The 19,124-nt window shown below is 37.8% G+C and overlaps 1 protein-coding gene and 1 long non-coding RNA gene across 5 annotated transcripts in view; both read left to right on the top strand.

Annotated features, from left to right (window-relative positions):
* The window catches only part of LOC106793672, a 100,264-nt gene extending 82,101 nt beyond the window's left edge, over positions 1-18,163 (top strand). Inside the window, exon 3 of the long non-coding RNA XR_001382452.1 lies at positions 18,145-18,163. This is a non-coding gene — a long non-coding RNA (uncharacterized LOC106793672). The remainder of the gene's footprint in view (positions 1-18,144) is intronic.
* The window catches only part of LOC106793645 (RNA-binding protein Musashi homolog Rbp6), a 549,523-nt gene that overhangs the window by 109,095 nt on the left and 421,304 nt on the right, over positions 1-19,124 (top strand). Inside the window, exon 1 of one of the 4 annotated variants that reach the window (XM_014760806.1) lies at positions 18,215-18,298. The exons of the other annotated variants lie outside the window; for them this stretch is intronic. The gene's annotated coding sequence lies outside the window, so the exon portion shown is untranslated. Of the gene's footprint in view, positions 1-18,214; positions 18,299-19,124 lie in introns of those variants that run through there. 4 annotated transcript variants of the gene reach the window in all.

Here is a 19,124-nt window from a genome sequence, read left to right as displayed (position 1 = left end):
CTCTTTATATGTGAATTATAATATAATATAATATAATACATTTTTTGTTTTGCCTTACCTTCGAGATATTATTCTTTTTTCGTTTATTCTTATTTATCGAAAAAAAAAAAGAAAAAAAAAGAAAAGAGATAAAATTTCATTGGTTTCGATGTGTCAATACGAAGACTGATAGTCAAACGATATATATCTTACAATGAATTACGTTCGATTATTTTCAATTGTCGTTGAAATGATAAATGTTTTTCGTGTCACTACGTACGCGTACATTTTTCTCACTATTATAAATCGTTCGGTAAAGATTATCATTTATTTCACAAAGCGCGACTAGGTAAAAAATACAAAGTTTCTCTTTTTTTTTTCTTTTTATCGTGAATCGTACGAGGAACGGGAAACGTTCACGTGTATAATAACTTCGTCAATTTGGTTTCGTAAAACGTGTTCTTCTTACGTTTACGAATACAATTTGGTTTCGTAATTAACTGGAAACATATATTATCGAACATTTATTAACACTAATTGGAATTTATTTCAATCGGATAGTCGTGCTCTGTATAATCGTAACAAAAATTTCCACATTACGTTTCTCTTTTTTCTCGTTCTGTCTCTCTTCCTCCCCGTTTTTCTCCTTTCTCTTTCTCATTCACTCGAGATCTTGAAAACAGTCGGTACTTTCGTAACTGAGAGTTGGTTTCGCTAAGCAAAGTAGATGGTAACACAGTTCAAATACCCCAAGTCAATCCGACCACCGACAGAAAGTTCATCGTTCCAAGGGGCTCGTTAAGCTCGCGCGCAAATTCCTAGATTTTGGATTATCAATTTAGACATTAGAGAACCACTTTACTACAATTTCCACAACGAAACGGGGATTTACCTTGGCACGAAGCGCGAGTTACATTCGAGGACTTCAATTATTCATCGACGGTATATAACTCCGGGGGTTCTTCCGTCGTTTACTATTTTTATCCAGAACGCAAAAGAAACCGTATTTTACTTCTATTTCTTCTTCTTCTTCTTCTTCATCTTCTTCTTCTTCTGCCGAAAAACTTCTACTTTTCCGTTACAGAAAACTTCTTACACTTCGGCATCCCAGCCTGACGAGTATCCTCGAACGAGTAAACGTCCCGCTTTGAACGTTAACTGATTAAAAGTATCCTCTCGCATCTTTCTACTAATTACTTCCCGGTCAATTTGAAAAAAAAAAAAAAACAAAAAAAGAAGAAAAAAAAGAGAAACGTAGATACAGAGAGTTTACTCTTAGCTCGTAAGGGGCGGGAGGGGGGTGGTATCGATCTCGTAACGAGAATATCTCGGATGGGAACAACTATCGGCATGCATTCTAACAAGAAAGTTGGATGCTTATAGAGAAAGGAGGAGAATAAGGCGGGGAGGGGGAGGTTTAGATTGACGAAGATCTTGTTATCGTCGAGTGCCTTCCGAGCCCCAGCATTCGAGTCAACTAAATTCTCTCACAGATGCGTTCGGTTTTCGTCTGATGACGAGACAGATATTAACTCGAGCATGAAACACCACCACCACCGTTACGGGTTAAAGTTGGGTGCCGGGTATCACCGGCATGGCGTGACTATATATAACATTTACTCGTGCTATTTGAATTTCGCGCGCAAACCATTTTAAGATGAAAGAACGTATATACACGCATGTATACGTGTACACATATATAAATAATTGCGAACGTGTTTTTTAGATCTCGTAAGCGAATAAATGTGGAAAATTTCTTCAAAGTAACGTTAAAAAATTGCGGAGCTCGTTAGATCGTTCGTAATATCTTTCGACAAATTTCATCCCAACGTGTGTGTGTGTGTGTCTTTGGATTTTTCTACAGGCGACTCGCGCGTGTTTATTTAACTTTCATTTTCAAATACGTTCTCGCTAAACTGGTGGGATATTGCCGTAAGGTGTTGTGTTTTTGTTGTTTTATTTTACTCTATAAACCGCATTGCAGCCTTCGGCACAGATGAGAACGATTTACGAATGGTCGTCGTCGTCGTTGTCGTCGACGACGTAGTTGTCGATGCTGGGTCGACCTCTTTCCATCCTCCTCCTCCTCCTCCTCCTTCTCCTCCTCCTCTTCCTCTTCTCCTTTCTTTTTCTTTTTGTTCGTCGTTGGCCTGGATCGATCGATCGGCGGCACCGGCACCGGCACCAGCACCGGCACCGTTCGAGAATTTAAGGACGCTTCGTTAAACCGCGGTGCAAAAAAGCTCGCCGCCGATTGGGTGTACCCGCTAGAACCAGCAGCAGCAGCAGCTACTTCGGGCTTCGAAGAAGAGGCCAAGAGAGAAATTGAGAGAGAGAGAGAGAGAGAGAGAGAGGGGCGGCGGGGCGGGGGAGGGTGAAGGAGAGGGAAGATGGAAAAAGCAGCACTTCATAGCCAGCCACGCTCCTCCACCATTTTCCTCGGTCCAAGGATAGAGAGATAGATCTACCGATGGATCCTCTTCGACGATGGCTTTTGGATAACTGCCCAATCACCGCCACATATTCCTATCGGTGACCCACCCTATCCTGTCGACTGCTACTCGACCAACCAACCAACCAACCAAACCAACCAACCAACCAACCAACCAACCAACCAACCAACCCACTCTCTTTCTATCTTTCTATCTATAGTCCTCCAAGTTTTACCTCATCGTCGATATGCTTACCAAGATTTATACACAATTACTATAGAAAAATGCAAATATCTTTAACGTTATTATCTTTATTAAATTGAACCGCTCCAACTTTTTAGTTTTTTTTTTCTTTTTTTTTCCTTTTTATTTCCTTCTCTTTCTTTCTTTCTTTCTTTCTTTTTCTCTATTCTTCATTCTTTTCTTATCTTCCTTTTTTACCTCCGTTCCCGCATCGATTTCACGGAATATCCCCGTTTTACAGTTAGCGCGAGCTCGTTCATCAACCACGAAATCTTCCGACGGAAACTTTATGCTCGAGAAAGAGGTGTGGTTGGATCCGGTCCAGAGGCCTATGATTCCACCCAGATGTGAATATCAACGTGTGGTAGCTTCCTTTGTGGAAGCACGGGAATCTCTTACTCTTTCTTCTTCTTTTTCTTTCTTTTCCCTTCTTTTTCCTTCTTCGATCTTTGTAAAAGGAAGATGAAAGTTTCGATTGGAGAAAAATAACGTAGAATAAAATCTTTTTTTAGAACGAGGGGATTGTTCTATCATCGAACGATTATTCCGTTTAAATTCTTTCGTATTTTCTTTCAATTAGTTAATAACTCTCTCTCTCTCTCTCTCTTTCAACGTTATTTTTGTTTTATCTGTAATACTTCTTTGTGTACTTTTCTTTCTCTCTCATTTTCCATTTTTCATTTTCCCTCCCGAAATCTTCCTCAAAACGTTCAACTTCTTCGGTCCCTTTTTTCTTTTTTGGCTTCCGTTGTTACCTTTTTTTTTTATCCGTCATCGTGTCGTTATTATCTGCTTCCTTTCTCTTCTGGACATTTCTTACTCGTCGGTAAGGTAAGGTAAGGTAACGTTGAACGCAAACAAGAAATTGGTTATAAAATCGTGGCTCGGGCAACGTTTCTAAATGAAAGCCCTTACGACGGATGCGCAACAGCGGCGGCGCGCGTGAACACGGAGTTAGTAATAAATCTAATTAAGTATTCCGAGCCAATTAGAAAATTACGCTTTAATTAAGATGAACGACCGAGGAGGATGCTTTCGGTACATAGCGTTTCGTAACAGCTGGACATTCGTCGTGTGTTACGTACCGGTTTATCGCAGTGGTGGTGCAGAGTAGAACAAAAAATTCCAAAGTGAATGAGAGAAAAAGTGGAGGAAGAGTAGGTAATAAAAAGAAAAAAAAAAAAAAAAAGACTAGATTTTTTCCCCCGTGAACGTTCCTGACATCTTCAAAGTGAGAAGAATGGGGATTTTTTGTGTCGTTAATTGTAAACGGTTTACACATCGGCATTTTTTATTCGCTCCTCTTGTTAATCATTTCTTCATCGAAAGAGTTATAATATATTTGAATTCTCGATTGAAGAATAATATTAACTTCGTTTGACGTAGTATGATTATTTTTTTTTTTTTGCAGAAAATACGATTCTATAATGCAATTAAATTGTTCCCCTTTCCTATCTTCTTTTTTCTCGATATTCGCAGTACATTTATTTATGCATTAGACATTCCACGACTCTCATTGGATTCTAACGTATCACGCATAGCACCTGCATAACGCTAGATATTTGTCGTGAGATACCGTTATGAGGAACGTCGATTAAAAAAATATAACATAATATCGAGACCGATTACCGAGACGGTTCACGCGAGACACGGTTTTAATCATTCGTACGATCGTAACTCTCTAACGAGTTCGTTTAGTTTCATTTAGAAAGGATGTAAAATATTTTTCAGTTATTTTACATCCACTGGAAGGAAGGCGAACGCCCGAAACGCATGTGAATTCGCCAGATGATCGTGACGATAGCACGAATACTAACTTAACCCGTGGTTAAAATCCGCCATCTATTCGGGGAAGAGTAATTAAACTCGACGAAAGAAAAAGAGAGAAAGAGAGAGAGAGAGAGAGAGAGAGAAAGAGAGAGAGTGAGAGAGAAATAGAAGTATGTTTAGGCTGGTTTTACACATTCCGTATTCAACGTCGGTATCTTCTTCTTCTTCTTCTTCTTCGTTTTTTTATATTTTTTATCAAATGTCTTTTACCATCTCGTTTTAATCTTTTTCCTTCTCTCGCATTTCATACCACTAAAGTTCGTTCTATTTCTTTTCTAGTAACTTTCCCGTAATATACGCGACGAACTTTCTGTATACGTTGGAGGTACGTAACTAACACACATCTTTCCGATATTTTACGTTTTCTAAAATCCCATTGGGTGCAATCCCTCTCTCTCTCTCTCTGTATCTCTTTTTATCGTATACATATACATGTCAGTCCTCTACCGATGTAATCATCCTTTACGCGATAGCTTTGATACGGTACTCATCGCACGAGAAAGTTTCTTTTTCTTTTTTTTCTTTTTCTTTGTCATTTAAAAGTCCACTCTTAAAATCCTATTATCATCGTACACCCGAGACGAGCCGTTGTTCTTCCCGTAGAATAATCGCGTATTTCTTTTAATCTTAATAATCGTCGGTGTGTCTTTTATCCCTTCTTCTTCTCCTTCTTTCTTTATCTTTACACGTGGACACCGTACGAATGCTTACTTTTTCTAAAAACTTATCCGCATTATAAGACAGAATGGTAAAAAATTTGTTTTCGCGTAAAATACTCCGAGGAATTTCAACTGAATGAAAATGTAACAAAATAGAAGAAGGGATAAGAAGATAATAGAAAAAAATAAAACAAACAAACAAACAAGTAGCAGAGGAAAAATCTGATACTAAGGTAATAGTCGAACGGGTTGTGGGGGTTGACGCGTGTCTCATATCTTATGCAATTTTCACAATATTTTTCCCTTGAACGTGTTGGCTTGTATTGTTCAACGAAAAGAAATCAAAATAGGACTTTTCGCTGTAAGAAGTAAAAAAAGAAAAAGAAAAGAAAAAAAAACAAAAGGAACGATTAAATCTCGAAAAGATTCGCGTGGTTGTTCCAGTTGCGTCGCACGGATTCCTCTCGCACCCTTTTAAAAAAAACATGGACGTATCATTGCAGTCCATTGCAGCGGGTGCACCAACCAGCACTACTATCGCCACAAGCCGGTTACGCGGGTCATTCGTTTTCAGTCAGATTTATGGTTTCGTAGGGAAAGGGTAGTGCCGAGAGGGTCGCTCGAGAGCTCACAACGACGAGGTGAACGAGCTGGAGGTGTAGGTGTAGGTGTAGGTGAATGTGGAGGTGGGGTGTTTCTCGTCGTACCGATGGTGGTGGTGGTGATGGTGGTGGTGGTTGTTGGTGTCGGCCAGCTAACGAACGGTTCAGCGCACTGTGGTCTTAATTTAAAAGCACCGTTCGCGCATCTCTCTCTCTTTCTCTTTCTCTTTCTCTTTCATTTCATTCGGGTCGATTACGAGCTGGACAAGTCTTTTCTAACTTGCTATTTCTCCTATAAAAAAAAACACGTAGGTATTTTTTCTTTCAACGTCTTTAACACATACCACCGACCTCTACTCGTTCAAACCAACAATCCTTCTTTATCCGTGTGTACTTCTTCTTCTTCTTCTTTCTTCTTCTTTCTCCGTTCTTATTGCAGTAAATCGTCGACGATGTCGTCAATGTCGCACGTCGTTGTCTTTTCTCGTTGTTGTGTAGCCGTTATCCGGACGTTTATTTAGTGGGCTCGTGGTGGCATTCGAGCTGACCGCGGCCGCCAACATAAATCTAGTCGGATCACGTTTCTTGTCCTTTTCTCTTTGTCCTTTCTTCGCACGACGAATCCCTACCAGTTCTCTGATTTTCTTTCTTTACACCAGTGTTTTTCTTCCTGATCCCGCGGATTGAGTTATTTTCCCTCTCTTTCTCTCTCTCTCTCTCTGTCTGTTTTGTTCGTCGTGAAAAAAAAGTTTCGATCATTGGAACGCTCCCGGTTTGAAAATGTTCTTTACAATTGATTTTCCAATATTGTAGAAAGTTTTTCTACGAGAGAAGATAACGTTAATATATAAATTTAATTACAGAATATAAATATATGTATATATATATACATATTCGACGTAAAATTATGCTTGAGTTTAATAACTATCGTAAGGTAATTATAGGATAGTATTTGTCCATGGTGTTTATGTCTAGCGTGTACGTATGCATGTGTATTAGCGATAAGAGGATAAGGGAACGTTCCTAATTGGACAGTCGTTACGATATTCGGTCAGATCAGGTATAAGACAAACGAACGGTTCGAAATCTACGATTAGATTATATTAAACGAAAATAACAAATATCTTGTAAATTTTGTAAAAATATTTGCACGATTTTCCATTACAAAGCTTACAAAACTTAAGAATCCAGATTACTATAGTAAGAAAAAAGGGGTAAGAATATAAAAAGATAAAGAAATAAGAATAATTAATAATAAATCGCTCCTAGAAATAGCAATAAAAAAGAAAAGCTATTATAACAGGACAAGATCATAATAAAAAGAGGAAGAAAAAGGAGAAAGAAATAAGGTAACTCTTTGTGGAAGCATTTACTAATTTAGCATAAACACGCTCGATGCGTACGCCTGATTGCACGTTTTGCATATGCGCGTAGCAAGTACTTAATTATGACGTGCAATTGCTAATATTGCACGCCCTGCAACGCGTGCACGTACACGCACACGTGTATCCTTGGGGCACGTGTGGCTACGGGTAGATCTCTCCCTCCGCATTCCCCCCTTCCTCCTCCTCCTTCTCTTATGCAGCCTATTGTCGACGAATTAGCATTCGAATGCTTCGCACACGTTTCTCTTGCGTAATATTCATGTGCTCGTCGAAAAAGTATGTCCACTATTCTCTCTCTTTCTCTCTCTCTCTCTCTCTTTCTTTTTATTTTATCTCTTTCGCTATTTCTCTCCATGTATATGCATGTGCATTTGCTATTGCCGTTCTTCTTATCCGTTCTCTTTTATTTCACATTTTGTGTCTCTTCTGAACTCATATTTAAATGCACACACATGAAAACATACATACATACATACATACAGAGACAGATAGAAGACTTGTATACGCGTTCGCGCACGGGAAATCATGTTTACGAGATATTTCTCGATCACGTTCCTTCCCCCCCACCCCCCATATTCTTTTTTGGCTCTTATCATCGTTGCTGGCTTAGCTGCAAGGCAACTGCAACAACAGGAATAGCAACAGCGCACTGTTTCTAATTGCGAATATGGTCATTAAACGTTATTTATTTCACTAGCAACTAACTCTCTACGTTCTAAATTTTCACGAAATGATTGCGAATCCTTCGATCGTTTTCACCTCACTTCCTCGTCCTCCCCCCTCCACCCGACCCCCTCGTATTCCCTTGTTCTCTCTTTCCTCTGTTCTACTTCTCCTTCTTCTCTTTCTTTTTTTATTACGCGAACGATAGTAAAAAGAGGAAGTAGGAAGAAGGAAAAGGAGGAAAGGTAGAAAATCGTTTCTGAATTGGTCGGTGAGAATAAAGCCGGAAGTTCTCTGTAATCTCGAACGCATTGTAGGCGGTTGCCTCGGTGAGCGGATCTCGTTCGAGAGATCTATCCTGAAAGACGAGAAAGAGGTCGCTCAAAAGGATTTTAATACCTCGTTTTCCTCCTCCGTTTTTTTTTCTTTTTCACTTCTTTTACTTTTCTCTTTTTTTCTTTTCTTTTTTTTTTTTTAGATCTCGTGAACGCACTCGCCGATCTCTCACGAACGAGAGCAGCGGATTTCAGTGGCCCCTTTTTTTACGAGCCGATCGTTAATTCTAATGGTTTTTTCTCCGTTTTTTTTTTCCTCTCTTTTTTCTTCTTTCTTCCTTCTTCTTCTTTTTCTTCTTTTTTTTTCTTCTTCTTTTTCCCCATTTATTATCGAGAGAAATTCGTGACTTCGCTGAGAACGTTTCTTTTTTATTTTTTTTTTCCTCCCCCTTTAAGACGACGACATTTAGAGGTTTTTGTTCTCGGTTCGCGCATTTTATCGGCTGTAAAATATTCGCGCGAGTTAAAAAAAAAATAATAGAAATTTAACGTCGAAGAGCTTCGAACGTGATTATTCCTAAAAGAAAGAAAGACGGAGGATTGGAAAAGAAATCGAAACGATCTCACAACAGTTTGTAATGTTTTTTCGCAAAATGACCGATAAACGAAAACGAAAAAAAAAAAAAGACAAACCCGCGATATACTTAGTCGTGAACGAACGATGTAGAAAAAGTTTGAATGAACTCTATCCTCTGGATGACTATCCTAGGATACTCTTTTCCTATCCAACTTCCGCTTTTTCCGTGCTTTGGGTTAATCTTTTTTATTTCGTACGTAACAACAACTCGCTTGATTCCTTCCTTCGGACAGCTTTTATTCCTATTCGTTTTTCTTTGGTTCGTACACCCTTAGAGCCAACCACCACCACCACCACCAACCACCCATCCACCCCATCCTCGGCACGTCGTTCAGCTTGGCCATTTATACCGAAAGCAGACAGCGAGGCGGTGAGCTGGAATAAATCGCATGCCCCTCTTTACAAATGCTGCCAACAAAATAGAAACATCGCTTTCGCCTATCAATTATTTGCCGTGCAATTTACGAGCTGTAGCGATGCTGGAAAAGGTGGAAAGAGAAAGAAAGAGAGAAAGAGAGAGAGGAACTGTGCGTCCTGAGAAGTGGGTGAAAAGGTGGTTTACAGTAAGGCTTGCTTGTGCATCCATCGAATAAACCCACCACCATTGCAAGGAAATGGCATCTTTACTACCACCTTTGCAACTTCCTGCTGCTTGCTTGCTTCTGCTTTCCCCTTCTCTTTCCTTCTTCATAGTACCTACCCTCAGCCCCCCCCCCTCCTTTCTTGTTTCCTTTTCGGATTCGCAGTTTCTTCCGTCCGTTCGTGCACACACACACAGAGTTCAAATATTTCCATCCGCATATTTTAAAGATGAGCACGCCGATTTATGGCTCGAACGGACCGAATGGTTCCACAAAGTCGGAGGAGCCTCGAAACTCGTTTCTTTCCGTATATACATATGTATGTATGCATGTATATGTATACACATAGAGAACTCGGCACGGGACCCGAAACTCGGGAATAAATAGTTCTGTTTTCCGATGTTTTCCGGTCATGGAATACCGCTGATACCGTGCGGGATAAGAGGATACTACGACGAATCGGGAAAAAATTTCAGATATAAATTAACCTTTTCTGTTAGCTGGACACTAGGAAACGGTTTTCTTTTACGAAAACTTTCCGGCGAATTTTCAGTAAAGCTACTTCTACGAGTATTATCAAGATCGGAAATTTGATAATTATGTCAAGGATGAATGGATAGATAATATAGGGTCATTTGTCGAGTCTTGGCAACAACCCTATGTTATAAAACAAAGTATATATATATATGCGAATTAAAATATTATATATTAAACATATTTATCTGACCATCGAGTGATCCAAAGTTTTATTACAACTATTATTCCCCACGATATTTATTTCTTTCAATGATAAATTCGAGTTGCCAAGTTTGGTCATCGTATTTGGTCGTTCGCTTTACCGCGATACAACACTGTTATGTCTATTCTTGTTATTTTTTTTTTTCTTTTTTCTTACTCGAACGCATTTATCGCAATTAGGCGTAGTTAAATTACGCCGAAACGTGAACGTAATTTACACAATAATTAATAAGATTTTATTTATTTTTTTTTTTTTAATCTTAATTCGATTATAATCGAATGTTTGCAATATCAAGTAATTTACGATAATGCATTTTATAACAAGTAAAATACTCTGTTATAATGATGATTTGTATTTATTAAATACAGAAAATTAAATAAAAGCAGAGGAATCATGGAGAAATGTTGCGATTCGTTATTAAAATCGATACGATATATAATATTTTCTCTCTCTCTCTTTCTCTTTCTCTTTCTCTCGTTGAAAATCAGTGGACAGATACGATGAACTTTATCGTAGCCGAGGATCAGAGGAATAATTCCTGTTGGCAGTACGTTTACATTGTAATAAATAATACCAAGTAATTAGTGTTTGATGCGTTTAATAATTTAATATAACGTAGGATTGATTTTTCCTTCGCACCTGTTGCTGTCGGCCGGTAAAGCCGAGGTTGCCAGTAGTTCCAAAGCTGCATTCTATACCCGTTTTTGTAACGACATGCATGCTAGATGTATAAAGCGTTAAAACGAAGGGTAGGGGTAGGAATAGGGGGAGGGGGAGGGATACGGCCATACGCGATAGCGCTCGATGGGATTTTTCGTTTGAAAAGTCGTTAATCGTTAAAAAATTTAATTTCGCAGTTTCCGAGCTAGCAAGTTAGCAAGTTAGCAAAGAAGACGAGCGAATAAGCAAGCAAACAAACGAAAATATCGCTTTTTTTGACACAATAACGCGTTAATTACCTATCTCTCTCTCTCCAACTATATTTTCTACATTGTTGGCCGGTATTAATTTGAAAAAAGGGAGAAATCCCTGCCGTGAAAAGGGCCGAGCTACTATTCCTCTGCCTAATTACGGATTGCGAGAGAAAATGTCGTCGTCGGGTGCTTTTCTTTCTCTACTATCCTCTCTATCTCTTTAGTATTTCTTTCTTCCTTCTTTCTTTTTTTCTTTCTCTTTATCGGAGTGGTGGGTAGAAAGAGAGACTATCCAATCCGTGCCGGATGAAGTTTTATTTCTTTTTTATTTTTTTTATTTTTTTTTATTTTCGTACTCTCAGCTATTATTCCTTTTTCCTATTCTCGCACAGTCGTGAAAATGCCATCCCCCATACAGTTTTTTCTACCTCTCGTTTCCCTCGTCATTCTACCGGTCTCGTTTCCTAAGAACAAATATTGAAATAATCAAGCAGCGACTTTTTCATTTCTTTTTTTTTTTTCCTTTCTTTCTTTCTTTCTTTCTTTCTTTGTCAAATCGCAATTACGAATATTAGGTACTAATTATTTTTTTTTTTGTATTATATCTTATTTTTTCAGGCTTTAATGTCGGGGAAACAAATTGTCACTCATTCTCTACCCCCCCTATTCGTAAGCGGAATAATAATGACGATGATGATAATAATAATAATAATAATAATAATATGTCGTTTAGGAGTAGTTATATTATGTTCCCAGCCGATGGAAAATATTTAAACGCCGCGTCATTGACGTAATTAACGAGTTATTTCAATCAAAGGGATTCGGGGTGTACCCGATTGGGTGGTGGTGGTGGTTATAGATGATGAGGCACAGAAGAGTAGAAGGGTTAGAGAGGAAAAATAGATTATGTCCCGACCACGATTCGAAATAATCAAATTGCCCGGTTGGCAGCTGGCCAGGGGGGCTCTTCGCTGCCCATTGTATAAATACGTAAATTTGTTATAAATTTATGAGGAATACATATATAATCGGTTATAACGTTGCCATCCACGAACGAATTCGCGCGAATAAATTTATATCGAAGTGCGGTCGTTGAACTAAGTCTCGTTTTCACGTAAATTAAATGAAACTTCTTTCTAATAAAATTAAAGAACAAAATGATAAGTTTATTAAAAGCTATAAGATTTTCTATATAAACGCATTCTTACTGAGATTTCGATATTGCAAGAGGTTTTGTCCCCGTTACATGCACAAAAAGTATGTTAACACTAAACCTGCCGGTCAAACGATTGGTTTAAACTAAACAAAATATATTATCTTCATATGAAATTTGATTTTAACCAATTGCATATTTACTTTCATTTGCAAACGAATAATGTACATTTTATGTGTTACCACCGCATTTATATTTTTATTTTACAAAAATTATAGAACGCTCTTGGATAAGTTTAACGTTAAATAAGTGCAAACAATTCCGCGTAACGTTTGATATTTTTTATGTTTATTTGAAAAAGTCGTCCGAGTGGGTCGTATCGACGTTAGCGATCGGCGGACGTGATGGTAGAAAAAAGCAAGGAAGAAAAAAAGAAAGAAAAAAGAAGACAATACGAGTTAAGGGTGGGCGGAGGAGGAGGATATTCTCTAGAGAGGCGGTGCGGTCCATCTTATGGGTAGTAGTTGGTAGCAAAACGGCACCCATAAATCCAAAGGAGAACACATGCTTTGCATAATATAAGCTCTCTCCATGGTCTCTATATATTTTTTTTCTCTTTCTTTTTTTTTTCTCTTCTTGTTCTTTCGGCACTCTAGCGAGTAGTCTCGTCGCCTCGTTCGTTTCGTTTACGTTCCTCTCTATCTATCTATCTATCTATCTATTTATCTATCTATCTCTTTCTTTCTTTCTTTCTTTCCCTTTCGTTCTATTCCCATATATCATTCTCCCGTTTCTTTTTCCCTTTCTCTACCAGCATCGTTTTCTACCTTCTTACCTCTTTTCAACCTCTCTCTCTCTCTCTCTCTCTCTTTCTTTCTCTCTCTCTCTCTCTCTCTTTCTTTCTTTCTTTTACCCCCTCCCCGTTCGAATTACTCTATCTCTTTCTTCTGATCCATGAACTCACCTCTCGTGGAAGGAACATCGGCTTTGTGAACGAGTTCTACCGGTTTTCACGGAGAATCGAGCGGCAAAAAGCAACGGAGTTGAGTTAGGAAGGAAGGAAGGAAGGAAGGAAGAAAGAGAGGGGGTGTGGAGGGAAGGAGGGAAAGAGGAGGGTGAGTGGTGGGTGGTTGGGGAACGACAGGATGACTGGAGAAAGAGGCTACCGGGATAGATAGAATCTGTCGATGAGAAGGACCCAGGACCTCCGGTTCCCTCTTGAGATTTTCACGATGATAATCGTCCTACTCGAGATCCTTGAGAAGACGCTCAGCGTGAAAGTAAGGGAGAGAGAGAGAGAGAGAGAGGCGATTTATTCCTCTGGCAGACTGGGAAATCGTCGACCTTGGGTAATCCAGCGAGTTTTCACGGAGAGGGGAAAGTATCTTCTTCTTCTTCTTTTTCTTCTTTTTCTTCTTCTTCTTCTTCTTCTTCTTCTTCTTCTTTTTCTTCTTCTTCTTCTTCTTCTTCGTGCTTTCTACGAAGCAATCTGTTCGATGATCCCTTTCGAACTTGGAATACTTCCTTCCTCTTACCGTTCCAACAACTCTAACCGTGTTTCCCAATATCTACAAATAACTACGCGCGTTTAGTTTCCATTCTCTGACGTATTATATTCGAGATTATATGTTATTGTTAAGATTAGATTAACGTTTTGTTCATTATTTTTTAATGACTTAGAAACATTGTTTGAATGAAGGGGTTGAGTAAAGGAGAGGAATTAATATTTACGGTATATTTCATTAGGTAACTAAAAATCAACGTATGTTTTTCAAAGTTCTATATATTGTATATGTATAGTAATCAAATTTTGAATGAATCAAATTCGCTCAGTTCGCAAATCAAGTGTTAAGTAATAGGAATTGTTATAAGAATCGGGGCTCACGAAATGAATATAATATTTTTATGATCCCATAAATGATCCGTCAAATATTTCAAGGTATAGTAATAAATGAATTGTAATATTAAAAGAGATACGGGTTGTCAAGAATATTGAAATAATTTGTATAAATACTTTGATTATTTTGATAGAAAAATAATTGCAAATGTTATCTCGAGGACGAAAGACAATAACGATTTTCCTTCTCACGTCCCCGAATCTCTATATAACCAGTTATTATCGTCTCGTTATCGGTAATTAAAGTTACCGATGATCGATTGATTTGGGTTCGATCGATCGATCGATCAATCAATCATCGTCCCGAGCGGTTGATGGTGCTGTCTTTCGAACGGTTCGGGCAACGTGCGACGTCAACGTCAAAGCAACCGATACGTACTTCAAAGTAAAAAAGAATCGAGAGGGAAGGGGGGAGGTGTGGGGAATCTGATGATATTGGAGTAAAAAAAGAACGGGTTGTTGAAAGAGGAAAAAAAAGAAGAAGAAGAAGAAGAAGAATAATAGGGTGAAATGATTTATAGTAACCAAGCGTGTAGGCTTCTGGTGGTAGTGATGGTGGTGGTGGTGGTCGAATCTAATTCATCAACGATTGCCGAGTAATTAACGATGGAAAAAAAAAAGTAAAGCATTGAAATTCTCTTTCGAGTAAAAGTTAGTGAAACGGTATTATTATTCTCAAACTATGGGGCGAGAAGCTTCTCGAAAGTAAAACGATGGGTGGGGATGACACGGAAGAGGAGAGGAGAGGAGTGGGATGGGATGAGGTGGAAGGGTTTGAAACACGCGAAGAAGAAGAAGAAGAAGAAGAAGAAGAAGGAGACGAAGGAGAAGCCGATTTGCGTGCTCATCACGTTTTTACTCCACTTCGTTTCGCGCATCGAGATTTCGTCGTAATGAGAGAGCACGCACGTGCGAAATGGTCATTTCTCTTCTTCCTCTACCTTTTTTTGTTCCCTCCTCTTCTCCCCCACCCTCGACAATCTCTCCTCTTCCGTTTCTTCTTCTTCTTTTCTACCACCTAAAGCACCACCGAGGTAGTAGTAGGTGGTGACACGTGTACGCGACCGACCCCATTCCCCTTTTTTTCCTTGCTCTATCTCGAAACGCGCGGTACCTTTTATGTAAATCGTAATGGCCAGAACGAACGAAAGCCCTAAGCTATTGTTAAAAGCGGTCGAGCTCACTTTTCTACGTGGATAATCTCGGTCTTTCCTACTTTTCTGTTTTGTCTTTAAATTTATTTGCTTTCCCTTTACCTTTTACGTGACCCTTTTCTCTCTCTCTCTCACTTACTCTTTCTTTCTTTAAATATATCTATACGGGGATATATAATACTATACGTATCTAAAATATATATATATATGTGTTTGTTTTTTTTTCTTTTTATTTGAAATGCCGAATCGTAAAAATATCGAAGTAAAGAGGGTTAAGAAAAGCACGTAACCATCGGGGGAGGAGGAGGAGGAGGAAGAGGAGGAGGAGGAGGAAGAGGAGGAAGAGGAGGAGGACGATGATGCTGCTCTTTTACCGCGAACCTGTTGAGCTTTGAGAAAAATTCTAGAAGACTATCATTGTTCTTCCCTTCTGTGTGTCGCACGATTGAAAGTGACGAAAGGGGGTGGGAGAGAGATAGAAGAAATGGTAATTCTCATTCACCGATCTTTCTCATCGCCGTGAAACGAAATTATTAGAGAGACGTTTAATGGACGAAACGAATTTAAAATCAGATCTTCTACCAAGATTCTTCATCTCCTCGCGCGCCCCTTTTATTCCATTCTTCTTCTACTATCATTCTTCTTGTACTCTATTCTCTTTATTTTCTCAAGAACTCGGTTTTTAACATCGTCACGATGATCCGCGTGATTTTATTCCTGCAGAGATCGAGATTTCTTCTCCTCTTGGGGAAAAAAAAAAAACATTCATTATCGATCCTTTTATCTTATAAGGGATTCCTTTAATAGTCTTTATAATGAACAACCGGATGATTCTCCTAACTTTTTTTTACAATGTTTTCGATATTTCTATCAAATCACCACGATCAATCTCATAAGCAGAAGCTTTCAATGTAAAAGCAGGGGAACATTAATTCCTTCATACGTTGTTGACTAAAAACAGATGATTTTAATCAGGATGATACGAAAAGAAAATGAAACAAAAAGAACAGTTAAGTAGGACATTAGTATACGGAGTCGCTTTAAATGCTAGTTTGTTCATAAAAGAACTAACAATAAGTGAACCTTTTCCCGGGATATATAATCCTTCCAAGGTTATATAAAAAGGTATATAGATAGATGACGTTAAGGAATACCTGGTAACTGAACACGTTTTTCCATTGTCTCTGTAGGAGAATATAAAAAGTAAAAAAAAAAACGAAAAATGAAAAAAGAGATGAGAAAACAAAAGTGAGGAAATTCACTGGAGAAAAAGATTCCAGAATGCAATGGTGAGACACTGTGTACTACAGGGTGACGTGCAAAAGTCACGTGATAACAGTTCCCGAAGTGATATCAACTGCCAACCAACGTTATCGATTCATCGATGAACTTTTCTAACAGCTATATCTAATATCTCGGCCTTGGGATATATTCCGATGGATTGTGCCTTATTGCTGTACAAAAAAAAAAGAAAAGAACACGTAAAAGAAATAGGAGAAGTATAAGAGAAAAGAAGAAGAAAAAGGAGGAAAAAAGAATAGATGAGTTTCAAAGACGTCAAAGAATAACCGGTTGAAACAAAGAACATACTCGTACCATTTTGTCCAACAGAGATAGCGAATTTTTTGTTTGATAATCATGCATAATGGCAAAGCTCTATTATACGGGGAAAAATTCAACGAGAAAAAAATGATTCAGTAGGGCAAATGTTTAAAGTATCTTGGAAGGATTTTCGAAAAGCTTTTTTTGTGCTTACTTCCTGCTAACAATAAGCTTAAGTATTTACTAGAAAAAAAAAAAAAAAGAAAAAGTTACGTATTCGTATATTGAATGAGATCTTTTAGGATAATAAAACGTTTGACAAATTGTTGAAAAAAACGTGTAATATTTCGCACCATTCGTGCGATCTATTGAGATCATTTTACAATTGAATATTACGGTAATTATTATAATTCTGGATTGAAAATAATGAAGGTTTAAGGATATCTTCGATCACTAATTTACCGATTCTTGAAAATATACGTTATGTGTGTGTGTGTGTGTGTGTTTAAGTTATAGTTATATAATATTATATATATATTATACTTATATAGTAATATAAGTACGCGAAATTAATTTGGCACGTAACGTAAGTTGCGATCAATCACGTTAACCCAGAAAACTTGCACACACATCATTTGATCTCCTTCTTCATATTTGATCTGGTCGCAGATATTTCGGATAAAACGACTATACCTATCGAGAATCCTTGGCAAATGTTTTGTTCTTGCATCCGTTATTTGCAATCTTTTATTCTTTTCCTTTTCCTCGCAAACTCTTTTCCTTTCTCTCTCTCTCTCTCTCTCTCTCTCTCTCTCTCTCTCTCTCTCTCTCTCTCCCTCTTTCTTATGTGTATTTCTTTCAGCTCATCGTAATTTTTCCACACCGTGGTAGTATCCACTTTCGATCGAGGGTCGTGTTGGAGTTTAGTCTTGCTTTTATTTGAAATTGAAACGAAATTGAAACCTCGATACGCTTCTATAGCTCCGATCCCTGTTTCCTCTTCTTCCTTCTTATATATACTCTTTTAAAACTTTCGTTTCTCTTCCTTTTTCTCTCATCCTCTCCCACTCCATTTTGCCTTTGCGTTCTCAAGGATTTCTTTTTTATTCGATATTATATAATATCAAAATGATGATGAAACCGCTTTTTCTATCACGAAAAATAAATAAAAATGTGTGCTCGAATTTATTTGAACACACTGGAGCAAGGTTAATTTATGATTAAAGTAAGTCAACAAAGTTAGAAAGATTTCGATATTAATCGTTTCCGTATATTGTCAAATTTCAATTACTTATTCGTATCGATGAAAAATCAATGAATAAAAATCAATTTAAAGTAAACTTTGACTGAGAGGACAAGTTATACTCACACACAGCTCTTTTTCATTACTATCTAAAATATTATTATTATTATTATTATTATGTAATTTAACTAATCTCGTTCTTCTTTTCTTTTTCAGGTAAATTGTTTGGATATCTATCGAAGCAACAAAATACATTGGTCGTAATCCACGTCAAAATTGTAAGTCATTTATGAATGGGCTGCAACCGTGTTATCCTTCGCCTTAAACTTTTACGAAAAGCAGAGACGGACAAGGAAAATCACGTTGAAAGGTTTGATTAGTTTTCAAAGTTGTCAATGAAATAGTATATTTAAGGTACTCTATTGAAATCTTTACTATCTATCTATCGGTTTTCTCTTCTTATTCGTTCCCCTTTCCCATTCTTTATTCATTTTTTTATTCCATCAGTAGTAGATCGAAATATTATCTAAAAAAAAAGAAAAGCAAGAAAAAAGGGGGAAGTTTCTTTTTAAGAAATTTCATCGTACAACGAGCACGGAACTTGTTAGCCGAATCGAATTGAAAAGTATAAAATAAAAAGTCAAGAGAGAAATAGAAAAAGAAGGGAATGGATGAGAGAGAAGAATAGTCGAGTGCAAATCGTATGAAAACGATTACTTTTCGTACACGCCTTCAAATTAATCAACCTTTAAGATTTGATAGTCAAGAGGAAGAATACAATTTTTAGGATCCTATGAGGAAAAAATAGAGAAAGATAACAAATGCAGCAGATGTACCGAGAGAAGAAGAAGAAGAAGAAGAAGAAAGATAGCTAATGGCGTGCATAGAAATGTTCGCAATGTCTAGATTCGCATTTACGAGGTTTGCAAATAAAGCAGAGTTCGCGTTATGTGGCTTTCTCCCGTAGAAATATTATGACGCTATAAATACGTGGTAGCTCGTTAAAACGTGACGAATAGCTTTAGCACGACAACTAGTAGAACGTCATTACGTTAAAGGAAGGGGAAATATAATATTAATTTAATCGGTTGGCACTGTCATTTGAAACGTGCTCGAAACTAAGTACCTCTATCTCTCTCTTTCTCTCTCTTTCTATCTTTCTATTTCTCTTTCTTGCCGCATATTCTAGAAAAGCC

The sequence above is a fragment of the Polistes canadensis genome, unplaced genomic scaffold, assembly GCF_001313835.1.
Source record: "Polistes canadensis isolate GaletaPanama2010 unplaced genomic scaffold, ASM131383v1 scaffold_1, whole genome shotgun sequence".
In the NCBI taxonomy this organism is placed as follows: domain Eukaryota; kingdom Metazoa; phylum Arthropoda; class Insecta; order Hymenoptera; family Vespidae; genus Polistes; species Polistes canadensis.
This window is presented reverse-complemented; position numbering and strand designations above follow the sequence as displayed.